The 26,477-nt window shown below is 39.0% G+C and overlaps 1 protein-coding gene and 1 long non-coding RNA gene across 6 annotated transcripts in view; one reads left to right on the top strand and one right to left on the bottom strand.

Moving 5' to 3' along the window:
• The window catches only part of EML6 (EMAP like 6), a 322,773-nt gene that overhangs the window by 244,268 nt on the left and 52,028 nt on the right, over window positions 1-26,477 (bottom strand). The gene's annotated exons all lie outside the window — the stretch shown is intronic.
• LOC139185768 (uncharacterized) lies at window positions 1,991-5,725 on the top strand. Its single transcript, XR_011569246.1, has 3 exons — window positions 1,991-2,084; window positions 4,869-5,016; window positions 5,483-5,725. It is a non-coding gene; the product is annotated as an uncharacterized lncRNA (long non-coding RNA).

The following is a 26,477-nucleotide window of genomic DNA, read 5'->3' as shown; positions in this document are numbered from 1 at the left end:
TGATTGTAACAGTTGTGTTACGTTACTAAGCAAGTCTCCTGAAACTTGCTTTACAATGCAGGAGACCTGGGTTCGATCCCTGGGTCGGGAAGATCCTCTGGAGAAGGAAATGGCAATCCACTCCAGTACTCTTGTCTGGAAAATCCCATGGATGGAGGAGCATGGTAGGCTACAGTCCATGGGGTCGCAAAGAGTTGGACACAACTGAGCAACTTCACTTGGTCACTTGTACCTCCTATTAGATTTGAAGCCCCTGCATGACAAAAATCATGAGCTAGTCATCCTTAATCTTAAATGCCCAGCACTGCAACTAGCCCAGAGTAGGAACTCCACAAATACTTGGCAAAGCTGCACTGAATTTAATAAAAGCTGTGGATTCTATGGGTTTCATAAAAACTGCCCTAAGTTCCATAATCCTGATAGCAGCTGGAATCCTGGAGCATGAGGAACTTCAGAGATTATTCAGTGCCAGGACATTTCCCTGGAGAAAATATCATTTGAGTGACAGCCTGTCAATTTCATTTGTATAGCCCACAGGGTCCTAGTTAACACTGAGTAAAAGAGATCCCATTTTTCATTTACAGACCTGAAATTAATTGAATTTTCAGCTTTGCTTGCCTAGTCAATTTAATTCTAATCCTCATGTTGAAGAAGTAACACAAATGAAACTATCAGAGTAGAAAAATAGACTGCAGTGTCACTGCCCAGTGTATAGTGATTTTATACATCAAGGGAACTGTGAGGACACTACATCAGTCAACAGAGTACTGGACAACTGTGAAAAATAGCCTAACCAAATACGTCTGGCCTATGTATGTGTCAACACACACACACACACACACACACGCATATACACACGTATGTGATAGTTAACATTTTATAGAAGGTATTTTGGAGTAGACATTCTGAAAATGGCATTAACGAAATTTCACTTTCACAGGAGGTATCTTGCATACCAAATTATTTGCACTGTATTTATTTATGCAATTAGCAATAGAAATGCAGCAGATAAACAGCTGGTGAAGATTAGTTAAGGCAGAGAAGTTATATAACTTAAAGCCTGGCTTTTGAATAACAGTAGACAGGATGGGAGACATCTGCAGTTAACGTATCTGTTCCAGTATGACTAAGAAGTGGTTGCCTGGGGCACTACAGGTGACATGGTGACTCAGGGGATGACATGGAATGAGCACCATGGGAGAGAAGGACCTGGATCCCACAAACCAAAGCATGCTTAATCTAGTCAGTCCAGATTATGGGCTTTAGGGATAATCTGGTGAGAAGGCGGTAAATGCAAACTGTAACTGTAACTGTAAAAGTCTGTAGCATATCATTAAGACTGTTGTTGTTTAGTCACTAAGGCATATCTGACTTTTTTGTGACCCCATGGACTGTAGCCCACCAGGCTCCTCTGTCCATGGGATTTTCCAGGCAAGGATACTGGAGTGGGTTGCCATTTCCTTCTCCAGGGGATCTTCCTGACCCACAGATTGAACCCAAGCCTTCCTGTATTGGCAGGGGGATTCTTTACTTTTCTTTTCCAGGGCTACCTGGAAAGCCTTGTCGTTAAGATTAGTGTCAAAGTAAATTACATAGGTCAGATGACAGGGCTCAGTTTCTCCTAATTCTTTTGCCACCTCCACAAAGTACTAGTGAATGGAACCTCCTAAGGGACAGGTAAGGGATTTGGGAAGTGACTACTTGGGTGCTTACATCAGTTTAATCTACCAAACAGCATAAAAGGGTCTCCTAACAAACGGATCAGCCTCCACATGAACATCATGGGAAAGCAATAATTTGGTAACAAGAAAAAGCATGTACAAAGCTTACAAAGGCCTGGAGCAGGAGGACCATGCAGAGTGGAACAGGAAATAGAGGATACAGAGTTAGAGCAATAAATGATGTTTATTTTTAAATGAATATGGGCCACTGATGACGTTGAAGAGCTGCCAGGAACACAAGTCATCCTGGCTCACAGTGACTGTTGCTTAGTCATTCAACAACAATCAAATAACTCACATGTGCCGGGCACCATTCTATGTACCAAGACAAGAAAGAAAACACAGCAGTTACAGTCCCTGCAGGTAAGAAGCTTATATTTCAGTAGATAAAGGAAGCGGGAGATGACAATGCATATCTACTTTTTAAAGAAAGTACATAAAGTAATGGTATAAATGGTGATTTGGAGGGGGACTATTACTATCTAGTCAGGAAAGGTCTCTTGGAGGAGATGAAACAGGCCAAAACCTAAACAAGAAAGAATCAGTCACGCAAAGTCTAGGGGGGAAGGAACAGCAGGTGGGAAGGCTGTGACACAGGGTGAGCTGGGCGGTGCTGAGGACCAAGGAGCCAGTGAGTGGTCCAGCAAGTTAGAGGACAGCAAGAGAAGAGGCTAAACCAAAAGCCAGAGGTCATGCAAGGAGATTGGATTTTTTTTTTTTTCTATCTGCAATATGACGCCATAAACAAATTTTGAGCAGGAAAGTAACCTAAAAACTTTCTGGCCATGATATAGAAAATAGGCTGCAGGAAGGCAGAAGAGGACTCATGGAGATTGGTTAGAAGGTTACTGACCAACTACAGGCCATTCATGATGGTGGTTTGCACTAGATGGGTAGCAGCAGAGTGAACAGAATATTAAAGACAAAGGACTTTCTGGGAAAGAATGGAAGGAGTCAAAGACAATGCCTGGGTCTTAGGCCTGAGCAAGTGGATGAATGGTGATGCCACGTACTCAAGCAGAAAGACTGGAAAACAGTTATGTTGAAGGTGGGGTGAGGGTCGGAGGAGATCAAAGGTTCTGATTTGACCATGCCAGATTTATATTCTGAGATAAAGCTATTAAGAGAGCTCTTAGACCCATGAGTCGTGAGTTCAGTGGAAGGATCAGGACTGAAGATGCCAACATGGGTGTCAGCATGAAGATGATAATTATAGGTATAGAACTGAGACTATGAATAGGGGAGGGCCCAGGGGCATTTCAACACTGGGAGGTCAAGCACTGAAGCCTCCAGCCAGAGACACCAAAAAGGCAACACTGGAAAGGGGAGAGAAGCCAGAAGAGTGTGGGGGTCAAGTAAATGACAGGAGGAACATGTTCTAAGAGGGTAGGAATGATCAACTGTATTGTGTAAGGGCAGAGATGTGACTACCCTGGATTTGTGAACATAATGATAATGTTAACAAGGGCAGGTCTGGGGGACTGATGGCACTGGAGCCCAGCTGGAGCTGACTGAGAAGAGAACAGGAAGTGAGGAGTGGAAAAGAGGGATGCTGGACTATCTCTACACTAAGAATCAAGAACGTTAACAATCTGAGGTCATAGTGTTATGAGGTACCCCTAAGAATTAGCGCAGATTTCCTATTAAAAAAAAACAAAGGGCATGAAAATAATCAGTCATCAATTCATGCAGTCAGTGCCCAGGTCCCACAGAGTTCACAGCTCAGTCACTCAACAGGAGCCAGGAGCCATGGGACAAGCGGTCCTCAGTGCCCAGATGTCAGCCTTTAGCCTGACCATATGTCTGGACAGCCCAGTTTATATCTGTTGGCCCAGCATAATTATTAAGGATTTTTGAAGCACCCTGATTTGGATAATAAATTATACACCCTTTCTCTGTTTATAGTTCACTGTCTCCTTACCCAACACTGGACAAGCCCTATCACTTAAGTGAAGTTAAGATCACTGTTTAAGTTAGATAAAAAGCTGCTTGGGCTTCCCTGATAGCTCGGTTGGTAAAGAATCTGCCTGCAATGCAGGAGACCCTGGTTTGATTCCTGGGTCAGGAAGATCTCCTGGAGAAGGGATAGGCTACCCACTCGTTTCTTCACCTTCCCTTGTGGTTCAGTTGGTAAAGAATCCACCTGCAATGTGGGAGACCTGGGTTCAATCCCTGGGTTGGGAAGATCCCCTGGAGAAGGGAAAGGCTATCCACCCCAGGATTCTGGCCTAGAGAATTCCATGGACTGTATAGACCATGGGGTCGCAAAGAGCTGGACACAACTGAGCAACTTTCACTTCACTTCAGAAAGGTGCCCAAGACTGGTTCCAGGCAAGAAGCTAAGGGCAAGTATCTGAGTGTATCAGTAGAATATTAATTTACTTGGGAAATAGTAAAGGCTTCATCATACCAAACATTCTAATGCAAAACTATATTGTCAAGTACTGAAACCTAAATTACTAAAACATAATGTAACAGTTAATATTAAATCACAGTGAAGTCTCCTGACATCACTACTAATTCATCAAAGCCTCCTGACAACCCACCAGGTACACACTGCAGCCAGACTAGCTCATATAAATCTTTGCCAGTTTATTTACAAAGTCCTGTCAAACTCTGGTGGCTTAACTAGCTTATCTGTACACTGCATTTCGATATATTAAAATAAGTCATTTACCACCTTCTTGGCTAGCATGGTTCTTAGCTGCCTAGCTTTCAGCTGCAGACCAAGACCCACACAGCCAAAATCTTATACAGTCTCTGAAGCTCTCACGGGCAAACAAGCCTGTCCCAACTTCAGCTCTGTGATGCAGAAGCAAGGAATTCCAGTGCAGCTATGTGAACCCTGTTTACACCAGAAACCATCCTACGTTTTTCCAAATCATGCTAAAAATCTAAGTCATCATTACCCACATGTGTTCGCATTATGTAGATATGAACATGATGGATCTCAATTGGAATCAATAAATCTTATATCTGGATTTACATAATTTTGTGTGATTTTCATCTGTATAGAAGTCAAAATCTCACTAATTTTCCAAGAAAAAGAGATAATTTTAAGTAGAATCAAATATATGCAAATATATATTGAACTAGAAAAGTTTAGAGATGTAAGAAACCTTAAGAGAGAATCTATCTTTTTAACAGATGGAACAGACTCAGAGGAGATGACAGCTTGCCCAACGTCCAGAGCAGATCTTGACCTGGAATCTGGTCCTCCGACTCAGCATCTCTGTCATGTTGCTTGCCATGAACAAAATGAATTCTCATGGACACTCCATAAAGAGATATTTATGCAAGTTGACTATATAATGTTAACCTGTTGTTGTTCAGTCACTAAGTCATGTCTGATTCTTTGCAACCCTGTGGACTGTTGTTCTCCACTATCTCCTTGAGTTTGCTGCTATAATCTATTTAATGCAAACAAACTGCTTACAGCTGTTCTTACCATTGTGTTGCTGCCTGATGCTCTGAAAACCTTTTAAGAGACTAAATTCAGAATGCCTCCACTCATAATCAGAAGAATAGAAATGGGGCAGAATGAGAAAAGGCCTTGCATGTACTCCTTGAGATGTATTTCTCAGCAGGTTCTAGAAATAAGAAGCCAAAATACTGCTAAATGGTTTGATTATTTTACAGGAGCTGAATCTTTTTAATTAAAAAATGAGTACCTGAATGTGGTATCTCCAAGATCAGCTAAAGCTAAACTAAAGGTTTTCATTGTTCTTCAAGACCAATGAATCATCAAAACTGTTTTTCAGATCTATTTAAAGACCTATGATGAGATCTGAACCTGGATATCACCAATCAAAATGAGGCCTTCGAATATGATCTCATCCAGGCTACTTTTCAGGAGGTCATCTGAATCAATGTAAAAAATTTACTTAGAAGACAATTCCACAATTTCTGCAAAGCCTAAGAATCTTTATCTAGAATATAACCTCTACAGAGGTTTGTAAGTAGAATTTAAAATTAAATAAAAAATATTTCTTCCAATATTTTTATGCAAGTTAAAGTTTTCACAATAGTGTGTGTATGTGTGTGTATCATATATACATATAAGTATATAATTTCACATTACCTAATTAGCACAAGGCCCAATAAATATGCATTACATAGAACTGATCTGAAATAGAAACAGTATACATAATCTGCATATAAAGCTTTTTAGATTCCAGACTAAAAGTATAAGCTTGAATGGTTTTTTTATATAAAATGTGCTTTCCAGTCTTGGTAAAAATACCCACAAAGATGTTATTTATTTTTATCTAGTAGATTCTATTTTATCATCATATAATAAAACTACAAAACTATCTCTGTGTTGATCAGTGAGAATTTAGGTTTTTTCCTAGCTCAGTTTCTTCTTCATTGATATATATCCTAAACAGACTAGGGATTGTCAAACTGTCCTGCTAACACTAAATTAAATTGTGTTTATGCTGTAACAGTTAATACCATGTCACAAAGTGTCAGAAGAGCCCTGCTTCAAAGAAACAGGGACAGCAAATAGATGCTCTACAAAAACCCACTTTGATTACCTCACTCATGGAGAGTAATTTTAACAAAACAATGTGAATCCAGGCTACTCTGCTAGATTTAATATATTAGATGCTACTTTTAGCTGTAATTTTAAACAAAGGGGAACAGATGATGATCCTACTATCATAAGCAGTATTGGTTACAAGTTTTCATTTGTGGTAAACACTGCTGCTGCTGCTGCTGCTGCTGCTAAGTCACTTCAGTCGTGTCCGACTCTTCGCGACCCCATAGACGGCAGCCCACCAGGCTCCACCGTCTGCACAAATAGGATAAGGCATAATGTTAAGAGAACTAGGAGAGAATTCTGAAGTAACTAGGATAGTTACACTGAAAAGTAAAAAAAAAATCGAATTAGAAAATCACCCTTTGGCAACCAATGGTGATTAAAGCATGAATTGATACTAAAACTCCTAGGCAAAAGTTTGATGAGAAACATACATTTACATAGTCTCAAAGTAATTTATCACAAGATACTTATTGATCACAAAAGAAAAAATAGTAACTTTACAGTAGAGAAATCTGACAGACACCACCTACACCAGGTGACCAAAGCTAACATCATCAGTAATAGTGCAAATCAACATTATGTGTCTCTTGATAATACAGAGAAGAATACAACGTCATTTCTATGATATTTCTTCCCACATGTGTAACCCAAATCATAAGGAAAACTGGACAAATGCAAACTGAGAGGTGTTCTACGAAGTAACAGGCTCATCAGATACATCAAGCTCAGGAAAGATGGAGCAAAGGTTCTAGATTAAACAACACTAAAGAGACTTGGTATCCACATATAACATATGACCTGGGATTTTGATAATTGCCAAAATATTAATCAGACTTGTATATCAATAATATTGTTTAAATGTTAATTTACTGATTTTGAATACTGTAATCAGGCAAAAAAATGTCCTTGTTTTTAAGAACTACACCTTGGAAGTATTCAAGGAAAAACAGCCATCAATCAGTTCTGCAATTTACTCTAAATGATTGAAGAAAAAAAAATTGTGTACATATATATATATATGCATACATATGCATGTTCATAGATATGTACATGCATGCATTGTGTGCATGTGTGAAAGTGTGGATTATGGATGGTTAGATGAATTGATGGATATGTTGTGGGTAGTTATATAAACAGATGAAGAAAGGAAGGAGGAAGGAAGGGATGAAAGGCAGAGGTGAAAAGGAGAGAGCAAGAAAGAATATTAAAGCATAAATGGCAAAATATTAACATTTCGGGAATCTAGGGAAGGGTATCTGGGTATTCTTTGCATTAGTCTTGGAACTTTCCTATAATTCTATTAATTCAAAATAAAAAGTAAACTAAAAAAGAAAATAGAATGTATGTATATAAAGAATGGTTCAGGTTTTGTTAAAAATTAAAAATAATAATTGACTAGTAAATACTTATTATGTGATAGAGACAGTGCTCGCTTGGTGCTGCAGGGACTACATTAAGAAGAGTGCATGAAATGTTCTTGCCCTTAAACTTACAGAGGAAGGAGGACTGATAAAATAATCAGAGAACAGTTCAAAAGAATAGCTAAATCCTTAAGTGCTAAAAATTATAGGTATGCATAACTAATTCATAACAATTTTAAGCTACTGTTTAAGATTTAAAATAATGATAAACCATACCAAAAGTATAAGATCTATCAACATTTCTGTTTTTACAAACACACTTGTAAGTAACTTCTAAAGATATATGTCCATATAACTACACACAAGAATTTAGAGGCTGGATATAATAAAATATTTACTGCTTTTACAACTGATATAACCACTTGGATTTGAAATGTTGGTACTTTTTCCACTCAAAGTAAGATATCCAGAAAACATTATTATAATAAAATGGAAAAGAGAAAAAAATATCCTCATGATGGTGAAAGAAAAAAAATTTTAAGAAAGGGAATAAATATACACTGCCAGCACAAACATTAGCTAACTATTCATAGTTAGCTATGGGAAATTAACCATTTCCCACTAATCAAATGTCAACAACCCCAGATGAAGAAAATCCACTAAAAGCTTTAATGGAAGCACTCATGGATAAATTTTAGCATAAGCAATCTGGTAAACAGAAGAGGTTAAACAGGAGAATCTGGCATCACCTACACTCGTACACTAAATGGAAGTAAAGCTGAAAAAGCCATCTTGGCCCTTTGCTGCCCCATTTTCCCAATGTGGGATTCATTTTTACCCCGGGCAGAATATTATTTAACTAGTCACCGCACTGCTAAGATAGGTGATGTTCTTAGAAATCAAGTTGACCTTTCAGCTCATCCTTGTATTTACTGATAAGGACAAAGTTTAATTTTCTCTCTCCCAAAGTTAAAGCCAGAGGACATCACTTAAGCCGTTGAGTAACTCAGCATTAATGTAAGCAATGCAAATAAGCCTGCATTAGTGACAAGAGGCAAACAAGAGCAATTTAAGGTTAATGTACTTCAGGTTCTTTATACAAGTGGAGTGCCCCAAGGTTTCACAAGCAATAGAGATAATGAATTTATTTATGACTACTTTGGGGGAATCAGATGTTGAGTTAATAATTAGTTCAACTTTTTTCCTCTTGGCCTAATATCATTTAATTCCATATTTGCTTTAATTGGATCTCATTTGAAACTTCTGATTTCATAATGTGTGACTAATAATATTTCCACCATGTCCACTTTGCGCCAGTTTGCTTTGTATTAGGAAATTATACAGACTTGATCTTATTTTACATGCAGAGAGAGACACAGTACACATGGTTGCTCTTTACAACATTTCTCAAACGGCAGAATGAAAAGAATTAGCATGGGGTTTGAATCATGACCTTGGACAGGTTATTTAACTCTTAGTCATTTTTGCCAACCTAAAAAGATAAAATGTTGATTAAAAGGCAAGAAGATATGATCAAAGAGCTGAAGCCCAGGGGCCTGATGATGACCTTATCTCTCAACTACCACTCCACTCCTGGGTCAAAACCTTAAGAGATATTACAGAACCACCAGGATGGTTTTAGGAGGCCTCTAGGGTGGGGGTCTTGAGCCTCACCTCCCAGCCTCAGCCTGGCAGAGGAGGCGGCCTGAAGGCCTATCTGAGCCAACACGCCCCCTAGTGTGCTACAGAAAAAGCAACACAGCCTTTAGGAGCACCCTGCTCCAAGACTGTGGAGGCTTTTTTTTCCAGTGAAAGTAATGTTATTCCCAGTATGTACCTTAACCATGTGGAATTACATTCACTCTTTTAGGTTCCTAGTATTTCACATCTAAGTTTTACTTGTGTCTTGGAGAACAGACACCAATATCAGCTACCGCACATTCCCATGGAAAAATAACACAGACACATCCAGCCCATATATAATACTTTAAATTTATCACTATTCCTTAATAGCAGATTATCAACTTAAAATAAAGTTTGTAATACTTCCCTGAGTGTATCTTGTTTTGTAGTCTTGAATTTTAGAATCATGTTAATGTTCCATATAGTCAAATATAAAATTAAATCGACAAGGATGGGGGGAGGATCCTAAAACTGAATGCAAACTAAAATATATGAACCCAGCTATATTTAAAATGAATAACATTACCACACTGAATTTTTAAAAATAGAACTAATTCAAGTAACTTCTGAACACAGAACTTTGACTACTCTCAATGTAAAGAAAAAAAATCGCAAAGAATCTTGAATTCTTCTTAGTAGGCTTGTTTTTTTATAGTCCTGGGGTACAGCAATCTTGAAACTATTTTATGTATATTGCAGGACTGATCAAATGAGTAAATGTATTAAACCAGGCTTCTTACAGTGGAAGAAAGTGGAAGTGTTAGTCAGTCGTGTGTGACTCTTTGGGAGCCTATGGACTGTAGCCCACAAGACTCCTCTGTCCATGGGATTCTCCTGGCAAGAATACTGGAGTGGATGGACATGTCCTACTCCAGGGGATCTTTCCATCCCAGGGATCGAACCCCGGGTCTCCCACATTGCGGGCAGATTCTTTACCGTCTGAGCCAAAAGTGGAAGAAGGAAGATACAAATAAGAACGGGGGAAAGCAAGGAAGGACTTGAGGTGAGATTCTAAGATGTATTGGAAGTATCAGTATAAACTCAGGCTTAACAATATGTCTCCATCTTTTTAGCTGCACCTATGTGGGTGTGGAGGTACGTGTATTTCCAAGCTCCGTCTGCTGAAAAGGTCAGGGAGCGATGACATACTGGCACAGCGATGACTGCAGTCCTCAATAAAAGGACCAGGGCTCCCTAGAGAAACACTCGATCCCAGTGCTGGGGCACAGAAAGTACAAGATGGACTTGGAACAGCTAATTATGCCAAAAAGCAAGAAAAGTGATTTTTAAAAATTCTAAGACCCTATCAAAAGGATGCAGGAAAGCAAGGGACTTCCCACTAGCCCTGGGGATAATTTGAGCATCCAAATAACTAAGAGCAGGAGGCACTGTTTTATAGCACAGCGCTGACAAATATGGAACGAATGATGAAGTTTCAAAAAAATCATAAATTCAGACATAAATTAGTAGCAATGGGCTCTAAATATGGGGATGGGAAAAGCTTGATGAGGAATAAGATGTTTCTATAGTATTAAAGTAAATCCCCACAAATTACTTATTAATAGTAACTCTACAGTGCAGAAAATGGATAGCACGTTAATGATAAAATTTAACATTGCCAATGACAGGCAAATAAAGACCCTGCAGCTCTGGACAGAAGGCCCGGCGGAGGACTCATACCACTCCTGAGGCACTCCAGGTAAAAGTTCATACTCTGTATCTAAGCATGAGGAAACATTGGATAAACCTAACTTGGACTTTATTCTGTAAAATAACTGCCTGGATTCTTCCAAAGTATCAATTTCTTAAAAGACAAGAAAAAAAAAAAAAAAGGCTGAGATGTCTTTCCAGATGAAAGGAGACTAAAGAGACATGACGACTAAGTTCAACACACGATCTGAACTGGGACCTATAGCAGAGGAAAATGCCCTAAAGGAAATTATTGGGGCTCCTGACTAAATTAGAATATAGACTGATTTACAGAATTTATAGGTAATAGTATTATGTCAATATTAAACTTTGTAAACTTAATAATTGTATTATAGCTTTGTAAGACAAAGTCTTTATCTTTAAAGTTACACGCTTTAATATTAGGACTAAAGGGAATAATGCTTGAAACCTACTTTCAAGTGGTTCAGAAAAAAGCAGGGTTAATATATGTCTATAAAGAGGAGGATTCATAAGGCAGTTGTGTCAAAAATACTAAAGATGAAAGAAATATGTGAGCTACTCTTGCTATTTTCCTGTAACTTTGAAATTATTCCAAAACTAAAAATTGAGTTTATAGTTTGAATTTAAAGTATAGGTATCTACAACTAGTTTTTTAAAACCATTTAAAATGTTTCCATATTATAACTCAAAGTCAAGCCATATCCACAGAGTCTATAGTTTATGGTAGTGAAAGAAACATTTTCAATCAAATTATATCTGATTCATCAGTGCCTACTTTTAAGCCTTTGTGATTTTTCAAACTGATTAACCAAATATTTAATATTTTAATTTGTTCCAGTCATCTATTAAAGGATACTTTAAATGAAACTGGAAAACTGCTCTGAAAATGGAAAATACCTCACTCAACTGTCTTATTAGTGCTTATAAATGTGGAAATACCAAAATGTTTAAAATTCCAGATACCTCCCCTAAGATTAGTAGAAACAGGCACCTTAATTTATGCTTTGTTTTCAACTGAGCATTTATTAGGGGCTTCCCCAGTGGCTCAGTGGTAAATAATCCACCTCAATGCAGGAGATGGGTTCAATCCCTGGGTCGGGAAGATCCCCTGGAGAAGGGAAAATGGCAACCCACTCCAGTATTCTTGCCTGGAGAATCCCATGGACAGAGGACCCTGGTGGGCTACAGTCCATGGGGTTGCAAAAAGTCAGACACGACTGAGCGACTAACACACACACACAAATCTAAGAGATCAATTTGATTAGAAAATGATGGAAACCAAGAAAAACAGATAATTAGACTAAGTTTGAACTACTAACATTTTTAATACATCAAAGCAATGGCCCAGAGTCAAAGTCCGAATTTTGATCTTGCTGCACGTAGCGAATCCTACCAATTCCTCATGAGAGTTAACTATCTTATGTTTCATCTGTACTTAATATTTCAAAAAAACCCATTCTCATGAAGGAAGGAAAAGAAGGAAGGAAGTTTCCCCAAGGGTTAAGACTAATTTTATATGTTTGTCTGACTTCAAATTTCAGTCGTGAAACATGTATAATACTTGAGTGGTGAGCAGAGGAATGTGTTAGTCACTCAGTTGTGTCTGACTCTTTGAGTTCCTCTGTCCAAGCTGTGTGAGGACTACTTTGATTCCAGTTCACCTTCATTCCTAGGGTGCAGCTCAGAGCAGAGGATAAATATACCAGGATTCATAAATTCACACCAGAGTTCAATTTTTGTCACCCTGCACCCTTACAGCCTCCAACAGCCCAGCTCTTTGGTCTCCTACAAGGCACTCCCAGGGGAAAAACAGCTTCTCTCCCCTGAATTCTAACATTCTCTGAAATCTTAGCCTCAGTAACTATTATTTTACTATCTCTTTATCTTACTAAGCTTTTTAGAAGATTTTACTTTCATATTTCATCTAACATTTTTGGTTGTCTTTGTTGGCCCAGATTAGCTTATCTGGTATTACTAGGTGTTACTGGAAGCTTAACAGTAAGTTTGCTCAAAAACAGTCAAAAAGGGACTTCCCTCATGGTTCAGTGGTTAAGAATCCATCTTGTAATGCATGGGACAGGGGTTTTGCAAATAAAGATCCCACATGCCATGGAGCAACTAAGCCTGAGCTGCAAGTACTGAGCCCGTGTACTCTGCAGCCTGTGTGCCACACTAAGACCTGATGGGGCCAAATAAACAAATAAATATTAAAAAAAAAAAAGTCAAAGAATTAGAGCAGCAGTATCATCTTAGCACAGTCTAACATTTGGATGTAATTAAAATGTACCCAATTCCAAACAGATTCTAAATGCTCTCTCTCCTAAACATTCACACAGTAGCTTGATGATGAAGATTTACTGATGCAAATCCAACTTTTCTTTGGCTTTAAATGAGTTGGCACATGTAAAGTTTTTAGAAGACTGGCACATAGTAAGCGCTCAATAAACATTAGCAAACATTATTACTCTATCTCCAAAAAGATGTTAATCCTTATGAGTTTACAATTCACCATCATTATTCTTCACTCTACTATTATCATAAGAAATCCTCCAGAAAACCAAAGTCATTTATTCATTCAGGTATTTTAAAAATACCCAAAAACTTTAGACAGTATTCCCAAACTCAAATTTTGAGAGTAGCTACCAGAAATAGTCAAAGATACTGTAAACCGTGGGCCTAATTATCAGATATGTGTATCATTATTATTTACCCAATATGAGCTTGTCATTTCTAACTACCTGAAAAGAGGGCACTGTAGATACCACAACAGACTGATCACATAACTGTTGTGTAGTCACACATTTCACAAATGAAGAAACTGAAAACATCCACTGAATGGAAGCTGCTTCATTGTGTGTGAGGGTGAACCACACAGGAAGCTGTGCCACATGCTGAGTGCCAAGCATTCCATCAGTGTTACGCTGTCAAGCTTGTAATCCACTGACTTATTACATGTGGAAGTGATAACAGGAAGAACCTCTGTAGCGCTAAAAATCAAACTTATGAACCACTCACATGTTATGTCTAAAGAGCAGCAATCCTGTATCACCCACATTGCCCCACACGTTAGTGCATCAGATAGCCTGCACCCTCCACTTCAGGTGGAGCACGGTGAAACCAGAACAAAGAACAATGTCCTCAGATCAACCCGTATCGCATCCCTAATGCGCATCTTAAAATATAAGATACAGCATCATACTCATTTAAGAAATATTTACTGACACCTGTTTTCTGCCAGATACTTTGATGGGAACTAGATATTTAATGGTGAACAAGATAACATGATCCTGGCCTCCCAGAAGTTAGCCTAATACAGAAGAGAAAGAGAAAGAAACACGTGACTATACTACAGAATCCCCTGGAGAAGGGAGTGGCTACCCGCTCCAGTATGCTTGCCTGGAGAATTCCATGGACAGAGGAGCCTGGCAAGCTACGGTCCATGGGGTCATAAAGAGTCAGACATGACTGAACGAGTAACACTTTGGCTTTGATACTACAGAATGGTAAGTACACTGATGGAGAAGTACAGGGCTTCTGGAGGAGCCTATTGGGAACAGGATGTCAGGAAAAGTGTCCCAGGAAAATCACTCCTAAACTGAGAATTGAGAGATAAGTTAGAGTCAAGCAAAGATGAGAAAATAGAACATTCCAGAAACTACATGTGGAGAGACCTAGAAATTAGAGAAACTATATGGGTGCATTCTGGCCAATTAGATGTAAAGGCTAAGCTTACTCTGTAGGAAGTCTCCATAACGAGGGCCAACAGGACTCCCACCAAAAACAACATTACACACTACACAGGGAAAGAAACCAGCAGGAGAAAGAGTCAGGAGACACAGCCAACGAGAGAATAACCACACACACACACACACACACACATCCAAAGACCTGGCAATAACAAAACAATTTGAAAGATTCTACATGCATCTAAAGTCAATAAAAAGATGAAAGAAGGTACACATACCACATTGCCGGAATAATACAGAAGAAAATAAAACAAAGAAAACTGGAAATCAAATAGAATTTGTATCAATGAAAAGTATCATCATTGACATTCAAAACCAACGCAAGACTTCAAGTTTTAACATGTTTATCTATGCTTCTTCCTAAAAGGATAGGGAGTTATTTTAAAAGACATAAACTCACAAAGAGAACAGAAAAGGAGAAAATATACAAGAGAATTAAAAAAAAAAAAAGAACCAGAAAGCAAATGATAAGGTGGTAACTGACTGTAGAGCCCTAGGAGAGCTGAAATCTAAGCCTACCGGGTGGGCAGGAGTGGGAGGAAGAAGGGGAGGCTGGAAAGAATTGGCAGGTTCACAGCCAGGAACCTGGAAAGGCTCAGGGCTGGGAGACAGGAGCTGGCTAGGCAGGCAGGAGTGGAGGGTGGGGGAAGGGAGGAGGGCCAAGCTGAGAGGCCATAGTTTGCAGAGGAGTCAGGCTACCAGATCTCCTCCCACCTGGCAGACCTCTGGAGGCTTACTTTCTGGGAAGCTGCCCAGCTGAGGAGAGGACTGAGGCCCATTCAGGAGCTAAAGCAAGTGTCTGCTTAATTCTGGAACCCTCACCACTCTGATCCTGCAACCCTGGCATTCAGGCTTAGAGCCATCTGTCCTACCTTCAGGCAAGAGATTCAGGGCTATCTTTCTAGGGAGAATGGCCAACACAAGAGAAAGCACCTCTCTCACTTCTGACATTTTCTCATCCTTCTGTGAGAAGCTGGCTCACCAACTTTACACGCCACTCAACAAGCCCTATGCCCCAAGAGCTTCCAACCACTTTACAGAGTCTTGCTCTTACTTACAAAAGGAGAGCCAAAAGTTGCCCAACATGTGATGAAAGCCTTGAACCTAAAAAGTAAATACCAATACAAATGTAAGAGGGTAGGTGAAAGAGAAATGCTGAATTAATAGAGACAATGAAAAGGATAGAAAAAAAATTTTAAAACAACATAATATCCTCAGAGAAATAAGAGAAAGTATTGCAATATACTGAAACAAGAATAAGAAGCTATTAAAAAGAAACATTCAGTACATTTAAAAGAACATTTCAAAAGATAAAATATGGTAATAGAAATAAAAATTCAGTGGAAAATTTGCAAAATAAAATTGAAAAAGCTACCAGAAAATTGGAAACAGAACAATGATATGGAAAATATGATTCCAATTACAGGTTAATCACAGAGGTCCCAAAACTAGTAAAAGGACTTGGAAAAAGATAGAGCAGAAATTGGAGAGAAAGACATGATCACAGTAACAATGCAAGAAAATATTCCAGAACTGAGGCTCACAGGTTTGCAGACTGAAAGGTCCCAAAAGAGGCAAGAAAAATGGACAGGAAGAGATTCAAACAAAGGCATTTATTGTTAAATTTCAGCATGCCAAGAATAAAGAGAAGTTCCTTAAAGTTTCAGAGAAAATAACAACAAACAGCAACAGAAATAAACAATTCTACTTAAAAAAAAATTCCAAATCCAGACCAGAGTTTTCATAGACAAGTGCTCATCAGAGCACCATTTCTGAAAAGGAAAGTAAAGGAAACAATCTATATGTCCAACTATAGGGGAACTAATTAAGGAAATTTTGTTGCATACAACAATATAAAATCAGGACCCACACTTGTATAAACAGGACACAGAAAGCATTAAGCACAAAGTATAAGATTGAGAAAGATTGTTAAATTGGACTTCATCAAATTATGAACTTCTAATAAAAGGTACTATCAGGAGTAAAAAATACAAGCTACAAGAAAATATTTTCACCTCCCAGAATATTGGAAATAAAAGCAAAAATAAACAAATGGGACCTAATTAACCTTAAAAGCTTCTGCACAACAAAGGAAACTATTAGCAAGGTGAAAAGACAGCCTTCAGAATGGGAGAAAATAATAGCAAATGAAGCAACTGACAAACAACTAATCTCAAAAATATACAAGCAACTCCTACACCTCAATTCCAGAAAAATAAATGACCCAATCAAAAAATGGGCCAAAGAACTAAATAGACATTTCTCCAAAGAAGACATACAGATGGCTAACAAACACATGAAAAGATGCTTAACATCACTCACTCATTATCAGAGAAATGCAAATCAAAACCACTATGAGGTACCATTTCACTCCAGTCAGAATGGCTGCGATCCAAAAGTCTACAAGCAATAAATGCTGGAGAGGGTGTGGAGAAAAGGGAACCCTCTTACACTGTTGGTGGGAATGCAAACTAGTACAGCCACTATGGAGAACAGTGTGGAGATTCCTTAAAAAACTGGAAATAGAACTGCCTTATGATCCAGCAATCCCACTGCTGGGCATACACACTGAGGAAACCAGAAGGGAAAGAGACACGTGTACCCCAATGTTCATCGCAGCACTGTTTATAATAGCCAGGACATGGAAGCAACCTAGATGTCCATCAGCGGATGAATGGATTAGAAAGCTGTGGTACATATACACAATGGAGTATTACTCAGCCATTAAAAAGAATACATTTGAATCAGTTCTAATGAGGTGGATGAAACTGGAGCCTATTATACAGAGTGAAGTAAGCCAGAAAGAAAAACACCAATACAGTATACTAACACATATATATGGAATTTAGAAAGATGGTAACAATAACCCTGTATACGAGATAGCAAAAGAGACAATGATGTATAGAACAGTCTTATGGACTCTGTGGGAGAGGGAGAGGGTGGAAAGATTTGGGAGAATGGCATTGAAACATGTATACTATCATGTATGAAACGAGTCGCCAGTCCAGGTTCGATGCACTATACTGGATGCTTGGGGCTGGTGCACTGGGACGACCCAGAGGGATGGTATGGGGAGGGAGGAGGGAGGAGGGTTCAGGATGGGGAACACATGTATACCTGTGGCGGATTCATTTCGATATTTGGCAAAACCAATACAATATTATAAAGTTTAAAAATAAAATAAAAAAAAGAAAATATTTGCTATATAAATTTAACAAAGGATTTATATCCAGAATATATAAATAATTTCTATGTATCAGTAGGAAAAAACAACTCAGTTATTTAAATCATCAAAAGACCTGAACAGGCACTTTGCAAAAGAAGGTACCCAAATGTGCAAGGAGCCTATGAAAAGGTGCCAAGATCAGTTTCCTACTGCTGCTGTAGTAGGAAATTACCACAAACCTGGTGACTTAAAGCAACACTCATTTATTACCTTACAGTTCTGGAAGTCAGAGGTTCACAATAGGCCTCTAAGGGCAAAAGCTGAGATATACTCAGGACTGTTCTTTTTGAGGTTCTAGGGGAGAATCTGTTTTTTCCCGAGGCTGCCTTCATTCCTTGGCCAGTGGGCCCCTGCATTTCAAAGTCAGTCTAATCCTTCTCATGCTGCATCATTACTTCCATCACAACACCTTCTCCAATTCTCCTTCTACCCCCTTGCACTTATAAAGACCTTTATGATCACACTGGGCCTGCTGAGATAATTCAGGACAATCTCCCGATTCTAAAACCACATCAGTAATATCCCTTTTATGACATGTTCAAAGGTTCCAGCGATTAGGACATGGACATGTTCAGAGGGACACTGTTCTAACTACAATGTGCTCAACTTCACTCACCATCAGAGAGAATCAAATTAAAAACACAATGTGCCATACTAACCATGAGGATGGATTAAACAGAAAAAGACACGCAATATTAACTGTTAGCAAGAATGTATAGGAACTAGAACTCTCATACACTGCTGTGCAAAAATTAATATAATCACTGGGGAAACTGTTTAGTAGTATATTTACTAAAAACTAAATATGTACGCGCCCTATGATCTAGGTACACACCACAGGAAAAACACATTCATCTACCAAAAGACATGTTCAAGAATGTTCAAAGAAGCGTTACTTCTAGTAGCCTCCAAGCGGAGACAACCCAAATGTCCAGTAGTAAGGAGAGTAAATTATACTCACACAATAGAATACTAGACAGATACAATGAAAAAGAATGAACTACATGTAACAACATGCATGAGTCTCATAGACAGACTTGGTGAGCAGTCAAGCACCACAAAAAAGAGCATATATTGTATAATTTAATTTATATAAAGCTCACCACGGGGAAAACTTATCTTTATGAGAGGGGTCAGGAGAGTGCTCATCTTCCAGAGGAGAAAATGATGAGGAGGTGACAGGTGACACACTCTGGAAAGCACTAATGTTGTATTTCTTGATCTCTGTGATAGTCGCATGGGTGGACTCACTTTGCTAAGTCTCATCAAGTTGAATACTGATAGTCTGTGTGCTTTCTAATATGTGTGTTCTTGAATTTTAAAGTTTATAAAAATGTAAATATATTTGGTGTCAACTAAGGACAATTTCACCTTTCTGATATTATTTTCAAATTTTTGTTTAATGAGTACATATGGATATAATCGGGGAAAAGAAGCAACTTTTGAAAAATAGCAGAACTGAGATTCTGTGAGGTTCCCACCAAATCTAAGTACTATGTATAATTTAAATACAGTGTAACTGAAAAACATGGGGCTGCCAGACATGCTGAAAATAATGACCTAGAATGAACTCATTCTTAAGGTGGGGAAGAAGAAATAAAGGTTTGGAAGCCTAAATTACAAGTGGAGGATATTAAAGTTTACCTTCAACACAGTTTGTATATGATATACAAACTTTTAAAGCATTTTGGCTATCATTATGAAATCCCAAATTCTACTGCCCTTTTTTCTGCCCTTAATTTTGCCCTTTATAAACTTAATAATAAAATTCACATCCTATTTTTGATGCTCTCTTACTGCCTTAGCCTGCAGAAAGCAAACTGAAGGCACCAGCCCAGAAGTCACCTGGCCAAAACCAGATGCCGTGTCCTCCCATCCAAGGAGATTCTTATAAGGTGGTTTTTAATAGTACCATGATTTTTAGTTTATAACTTCAACTAAGGACCATTTAACAATTATGCCCACTGAAAGCACTGGGGCAAACTTGTCTATGAAACGGAAGTAAATTTTCATTGAGTCTTTCTCTGGCACCATATAGTTTTGATAATTTCTTATGTTATCCTCCTGTTTATTTCTCCTGAGTTCTCTGTCAAATAGCTGTGATTTCTTTTTGGTGGTCTGCCAAAAATCAGTAAGCAATGTTACCCCTTATAATTTCTGTAATAAATTACTAAAAGGAAGTGAAACTTTCTTAACCCATAAATTATAAAAAAAATAACCAGATGCAAAATTAGGGTAAGTAATAATAGCTCATTTCTGTAATCTACTTATTAATATAAAGTAGCATTCCTAAAGAAATTTCTATAATTTAGTTATGAACAAACAACATTAAAACAAGATACTAATAGAAACAGTAACTGCTCAACATTCTTCCACATATACTTCAAGGGTTTTACCTCCCATAAACTCACATATTTCAAGCATAAATAAAACATTATAAAATCAATCATGCCAATTAGTATATTTTTGCTTAGGGCCCAGATAAAATAAAACAAAGAGCCTGAAATAATTTACTAAGTTCTCATTTCCCTTACCATTTCTATTCTTTATTGCTATATTAGCCTTAAATGAGAATCAAGGTCATTTCATTATGAGGGTTTCAGACATACATGGTAGTTTCCACATAGCATAGTGACAAACGAGGTTATAGGAGAAATCCACAGAGAGTTAAACCTTTTCTGTTATTTCACAAATATTTGTTTAGTTCCTATATCAGGATTTTTGGAACCCCTCCAAAAAGGCTAACCTAATTATTTTAAATTTATTTATCTTTAAATTGAAGGATAATTGCTTTACAGAATTTTGTTGGTTTCTGGCAAACATCAACATGAATCAGCCACAGGTAGGTACACATATGTCCTCTCCCTCTTGAACATCTCGTTATTAACTTCCACTGTTCTGAATTTCTGGAAGCTTGCCTTGTTATAATATATTTTCTAGCTATCTATTTTTACTTGCTCCCACTAAAATACCAATCTAGAAGACCTTCATTATCCAGAAAGCACACTTGGTATGAAGAGAAGGGTGTCCCTTGCTAGATGTGCCTCTTTTGTGGCTAAAGAAGGCAAAGTGGCCTGCTCTGAATATGGGAGGACCTTAGACTCTCAAGTCGCTGTACAGGACGGTCTAATTACAAAAACATTTAATCCACCAACATGATGGGATTAGTGAAGCCCTAAGATTATTATTTGTATTTTACACATGGTTACTAAAACGCTGCATCTCTCCTTGATTTTTTTTTTTTAATCACTTTTTAAAACCCTATAGTAGTTAAAATTCCTAAGAATGCTTCAGGGAAAAGGTCAAGGACGTGTGTTCACTCTGAATGAGCATAAGCTGTGGAATATACACAGTGCCCACACCGCAGTGTCTCTGAAGTGCATACAGGCCAGGAGACAAGTAACTCAGACCTCCAGCAACTGACAACCGGTAACGACTGCAGGGATGTTTTCCGTCCCAGTGGGACTAGCTCCTTGATATGGCACCTCTGCGTGATTACGCATGGCATGCTACTGCTCAATACTTTCATTGATTTATTTCTGGAAATATGGTTTCCACATTTTTGTGGCACCCAGAAGGAAAAAAACCAAGCTGCCGAATTAGCTTCTGAGATTTGAGAGAGATTTAGAGGAAACTAGGTCACATATGGAATTAAATATACCTATAAAACAGATAATCATTTTCCATCTATTAATATAAAATAACAAAAATATCATCATTTAAAGAGAAAATCTGCTCTAGCTAAAAGAAAACTCCAAAACTCTGAATTATGTGAAATTTGACTCTATAATTTCTGCTGTCTGGCAGAGCATAAGGATTAATAAACAAACCAAAAAAACACCAAACAAACCTGTCTTCCTTTGTTTTGCTAAACCATTTAAAGAGTGTGCTATATAAGTCTTGAAAAGAAATAATGAAACCAGATAAAATCACTATGAAACCAGATAAAATCACGAGCCTGTCCCCAGGGAAACAGTAGGTAGATTTTCAACCTCTGATTTGTGGCTCCATGATATCAGATACGCCTCTTGGTTAAGGATGCTTTGGGGAGGAAGAGACACAGCTGGTGGTCAGCTGGCATTTTTGTTCAATATTCCCCACTGAAACAGATGGCACCCTGGGGATGCTTAATCTCCCAGAATAGGTGCCTACGAGCAAGATGACTCTTAAGTCTTCCAGATCTCAGGAAGCATTTGCCCAAGTCCGTGGGAATATAGCCCTAATTAGACTACACTTTCCTGTTGCCCCCATATTTGATTCTTACTCATTGTTTCAGCAATCTGAATTCTGCCCCCACATGACCGGAATGAAAGTGCTCTTCCCGGGGCCTCTTTGAGTCCCAATCCAGGCCCCTCGCTTTGCTGGGTTCCATGGTGGAGCCCCTCTAGCAGCCCTCACCACCCAGAACACAGAAAGACAGGCATCTGATGCCCCCTTCTCTTTCATGGTCCTGCAGTTCTGCAGCTCTTTCTGTAGCTCTGCCCCTTGCCTGCTTTGTGCTCCAGAATGTAAAGGTAAGGATGTATCCCAGGCTTCTATTTTAAGCTCTCATCCTTCTCACTCCTCATGCTGTCCTTAAATCTCACACATATGATGACCATGATGGTCTCTGGCGGACATTCAATCAATATCTGTGAGAAGACTCTCACCTCTTCTGGCAACCACTCATATAAGAGGCCATCTAATCTGGATCTCCATTCAACTATCTTCTCTGACCGCCACGCCCGCCCCTCACCCCAATGAATGGCTTAGAGACTACAACTTCCATGAAGGGGCTGGAGTCTGTGACTCTGGCTTAACATTTAATTGTGACTCTGTAATTGTGATTATGATTCTGTCTGTCTCTCCCTTCTGGTTTATAGTCCCACATAACAGAAAGAGCATGACTTTGGAGTCAGATGGGTTCAAATATGGGGTGTGTCAAGTAACCTATGGAACTACACCTTTGAAATTCTGTAGGATTACAGGGGAAAATGTATACATGTAAAATATTTGTATATATCAATATATATTTTTAAAAACTTACTCAGGGCCTAGTGAGGTCAGTTTCTTTGGGTTTTCCCCTTTATTTCTTTTAAACTCATTTTGTAAAGCTCCTTACATGCTTTATTTAACTGGATTCTCCTAATAACCCATCAATAGATCTAGAGGAAGACGCTGGGTGTGGCTAGATAAAAACTAAGAAGTGGAAGAATCAGATTCAAATGTAGGTCTGCTGGGTCTGGAGTCCGAGTTCTTTGCACCACATAAAGTGCCTCTAGTCTGCTGGGTGGGTGGGGTAAAGAAATACACAAACAGAAAATCACAGCATAACGTGAGAAGTGCTATGCGAGAGAGATGGAGAAAATGCTGCAGGTGTCCTGAAGAAAGAGACCCTAGTTCTTCCTCAAGGAATCAAGAAGGGCTTCACAAGACGGTGTGCTGGAGCTGCCTCTTGGACAGCATGAACCTACCGGACAGACAGGGAAGGCAGTCTAAGCAGCAGGATCGTGTGCAGTCACAGAGAAATGAAACAATCTGGGTCACTGCAAAGGGTATGGTGTGGTGAGAGAAACAGTAAGGAAAGTGGGGAACAGAGTTGTGCTAGGAGAGGATGAAGGAAGGTAGGAAGGGGCCAGGCCTGAGCGTCTGAAGCCCTTTCCAAAAGTAATAGAGCTGGCAGGAGTTTTGAAGCAAGGCAGAGATAGATCAAATCTGTAGTTTCAAAGGTTAATTCCAATGCTAGCCTACTGCAGCAATTCTGGAATCCAGAACCCCTTGGGGAAGCTTTTTGTTTCTAATGACTTGGTTTGTTCCACTATTGTGAATGCTTGCTCACTTGGTTAAGGGGTGTCTGCCAGGTTTGTCCATAGTAGTCACTGCTTGTCCACTGTAATAAGTATCTCGAGGCAAAGTACTATGTAAGTATCATGTTCTTCAACTTGCATCGCTAGTTACATCATCTGTTGATTTTCTAACTCCATCGTTCCCTCTGCATTTAATAGTTTATGTTCTACTCAACGCAGAGCCTTCTCTTCCCATTACTTTTTTATATCACTATAGATACAGGGGGTTTTAATTTTATTCAATGGATTGTAATTAATGCTCAAATTATCCCAGGTGTGACCTGTGGTGGTCCCTTCAAGCTGGCTCTTGTGTCATTTTAACATCTTCCCTTATTTTTTGAGCACTGCTATACTTACTGTTTCAGACGCATCTTGCATTTTCCCTGCCCCAGGCCTAAAATCAGCTCTTTTTATAAGGAGTTCTAATTCTTTGCTGTGGCAAATGGTATTTAGAAACAAGTTCTGGGAGCTAGGTGTGCGCCTGCTGCTCATTGTTATTCAGTCCTCTCAATGGACACAGCAAGGAAAGTGAGGGTGTGTGTGCATTATATATATACACACACACACACTCATATCTATATTTCAGTGGAAATTTTCTTTAAAATATAGACTTTGGGGACTCATAGCTGGGCCTACCGAAGCAGAATCTTAAGGAACAGGCTCATAAATCTGCATTATTTTTAAGTTTAGGCAGATTTTCAAACAGAGGATTTTCTAGAGGACTGATGGTAAAGGCAGGAAGACTAGTTAAGAAGCTATCAAAACTGTCCTGACATAGCTTGAACCAGGTGTGAAGTAGCAGGGGTGTGAACTAGGGCGGAAGCAGCAAGACAGAGACGATGTGACCAATTGGACTTGGGGCTGATGGATAATGGAGATGAAAGGGGAGGGAGTAACAGGCACTCCTGCCTGGAGAACTATTATTGCTGTGACCTGTTAACACTGCCATTTACACAGGCAGCGCTGAACACAGGCTTATTTCACTGAACACCTTCCCACTTATCTCCTATAATTTATATAAAAATCCAAGTGACATTCTGGGAAGAAAATAATTATGAAACATTATAGAATTTATATCTCTTCCATCATATTTTATCATATGGACTTAAACTTGAGTACTATCCAAGGCAAGAAGGATGACATGAATTCACTGTCAGCAGGCCAGGTTCCCACATAGATAAACATGGCCTGGCCAAAGTGAGTGCACTCATATCTACTATGCAAAATAATAGACCTGGAAAGGCTTTCCACCAAGAAGCAATGTCTATAATGATATCTCTCGTTGTTTTGTTTTAGTTTTTTTTTTTAAAAAAGAACTAGAGTTTGTTAGAGGTAAGTCATTAAGCCGAAATGACTGCTTACTTACTACCAGTGCAGCATAAAAGTCACTGGAGCATGAGTGAAACGTATAAAAGAGATGCAAGGAGAAAAGTAAAGCTAAAAGGAAATGGCCCTTGGAATTCTAACTGCTATAACAGAATGTTTAAAACCCAGATGAAAGTACAACCCAGAGGAAAATAATCATTCCCAGTGTTTCTGTAGTAAAAGTAACTCATCAACTATCTTCTCATTGCTGAATCCACAGGGCCCTTTCCTAGACTTACCGTGTTGTACTCCAGTCATACTATTGAGGGTCTCCTTGACACCGTCTCTGCTCTTGGCCTCCAGGCACTCCGCTCTCCTCCTGTCCCTGTGACTATTCGCATCATTCACATGCATCTTTATTTACTGGTCACCTGAAAGCTGACCTTCCCCCAAATCCTAAGCCTGGCCTCTTCTTCCTCCACATGCTCTCTGGGTTATCAAATCCACTCCCACATGCTCCCTGAAACTCATGAGGCTCTCTGCTGAGCAGGAAAGTGGAAGTGTCACCCAGAGTCGTGTCTGACTCCTTGCAATCCCACGGACTGTAGCCTGTCCTGAGCGAGAGACCCACATAAATGTAAAATCACCTCTTGGATGTTCCACAAACACTTCAATCTATATGTGTTCAAAGCTGAATTCATCATTTCCTGGCCCTGAACGCTCCTCATTCTGCTTCAGTGAATGATAACCACCACCCAACCAGTTGATTGTTAACCTTACACCTTCCTTCTCCTCTATCACCTATATCCAATCAGTCAGCAGGAATCCAGAGTCTCCAGAACATACTCATTGCTTTCCTTGCATACTATCATAATGACCTCATATCTGGATTACTTTAAGTGCCTCCAGACTTTCTCTCCAACAATTTATCATTCACACCGTAGCCAGAGTAATCAAAACAGAGCCTAAATCTAATGATGCTCCTTTCTCCAGAAAACCTTCTCTGACCACCATCCACTCCCACGTATGGGTTAGGTACATGCCGTGAGCTAACTATCATAGATCTGAACACACAGACCCAGCTGCTAACTTATTTATGAATATTGCCTTCATGATTATAAGTTCCTTGAGAAGAGATGCATATTGCTCACTGATGGGTCCCCAGTGTCTGGAACAGTACATGAGAAATTTGCTGTTGTTGTTTAGTCGCTAAGTTGTGTCCAACTCTATTGCAACCCATAGACTATAGCCCATCAGGCTCCTCTGTCCATGGAATTTCCCAGGCAAGAATACTGGAGTGGGTTGCCATTTCCTTCCTTCTTGCCATTTCCGTCTCCTACATTGGCAGGTGGATTCTTTACAACTGAGCCACCAGGGAAGCCCACATGACACA

This window comes from Bos indicus, chromosome 11 (assembly GCF_029378745.1).
Source record: "Bos indicus isolate NIAB-ARS_2022 breed Sahiwal x Tharparkar chromosome 11, NIAB-ARS_B.indTharparkar_mat_pri_1.0, whole genome shotgun sequence".
NCBI lineage: Eukaryota > Metazoa > Chordata > Mammalia > Artiodactyla > Bovidae > Bos > Bos indicus.
The sequence above is the reverse complement of the archived record's forward strand: the minus strand, read 5'-3'. Positions and strand labels throughout refer to the sequence as shown.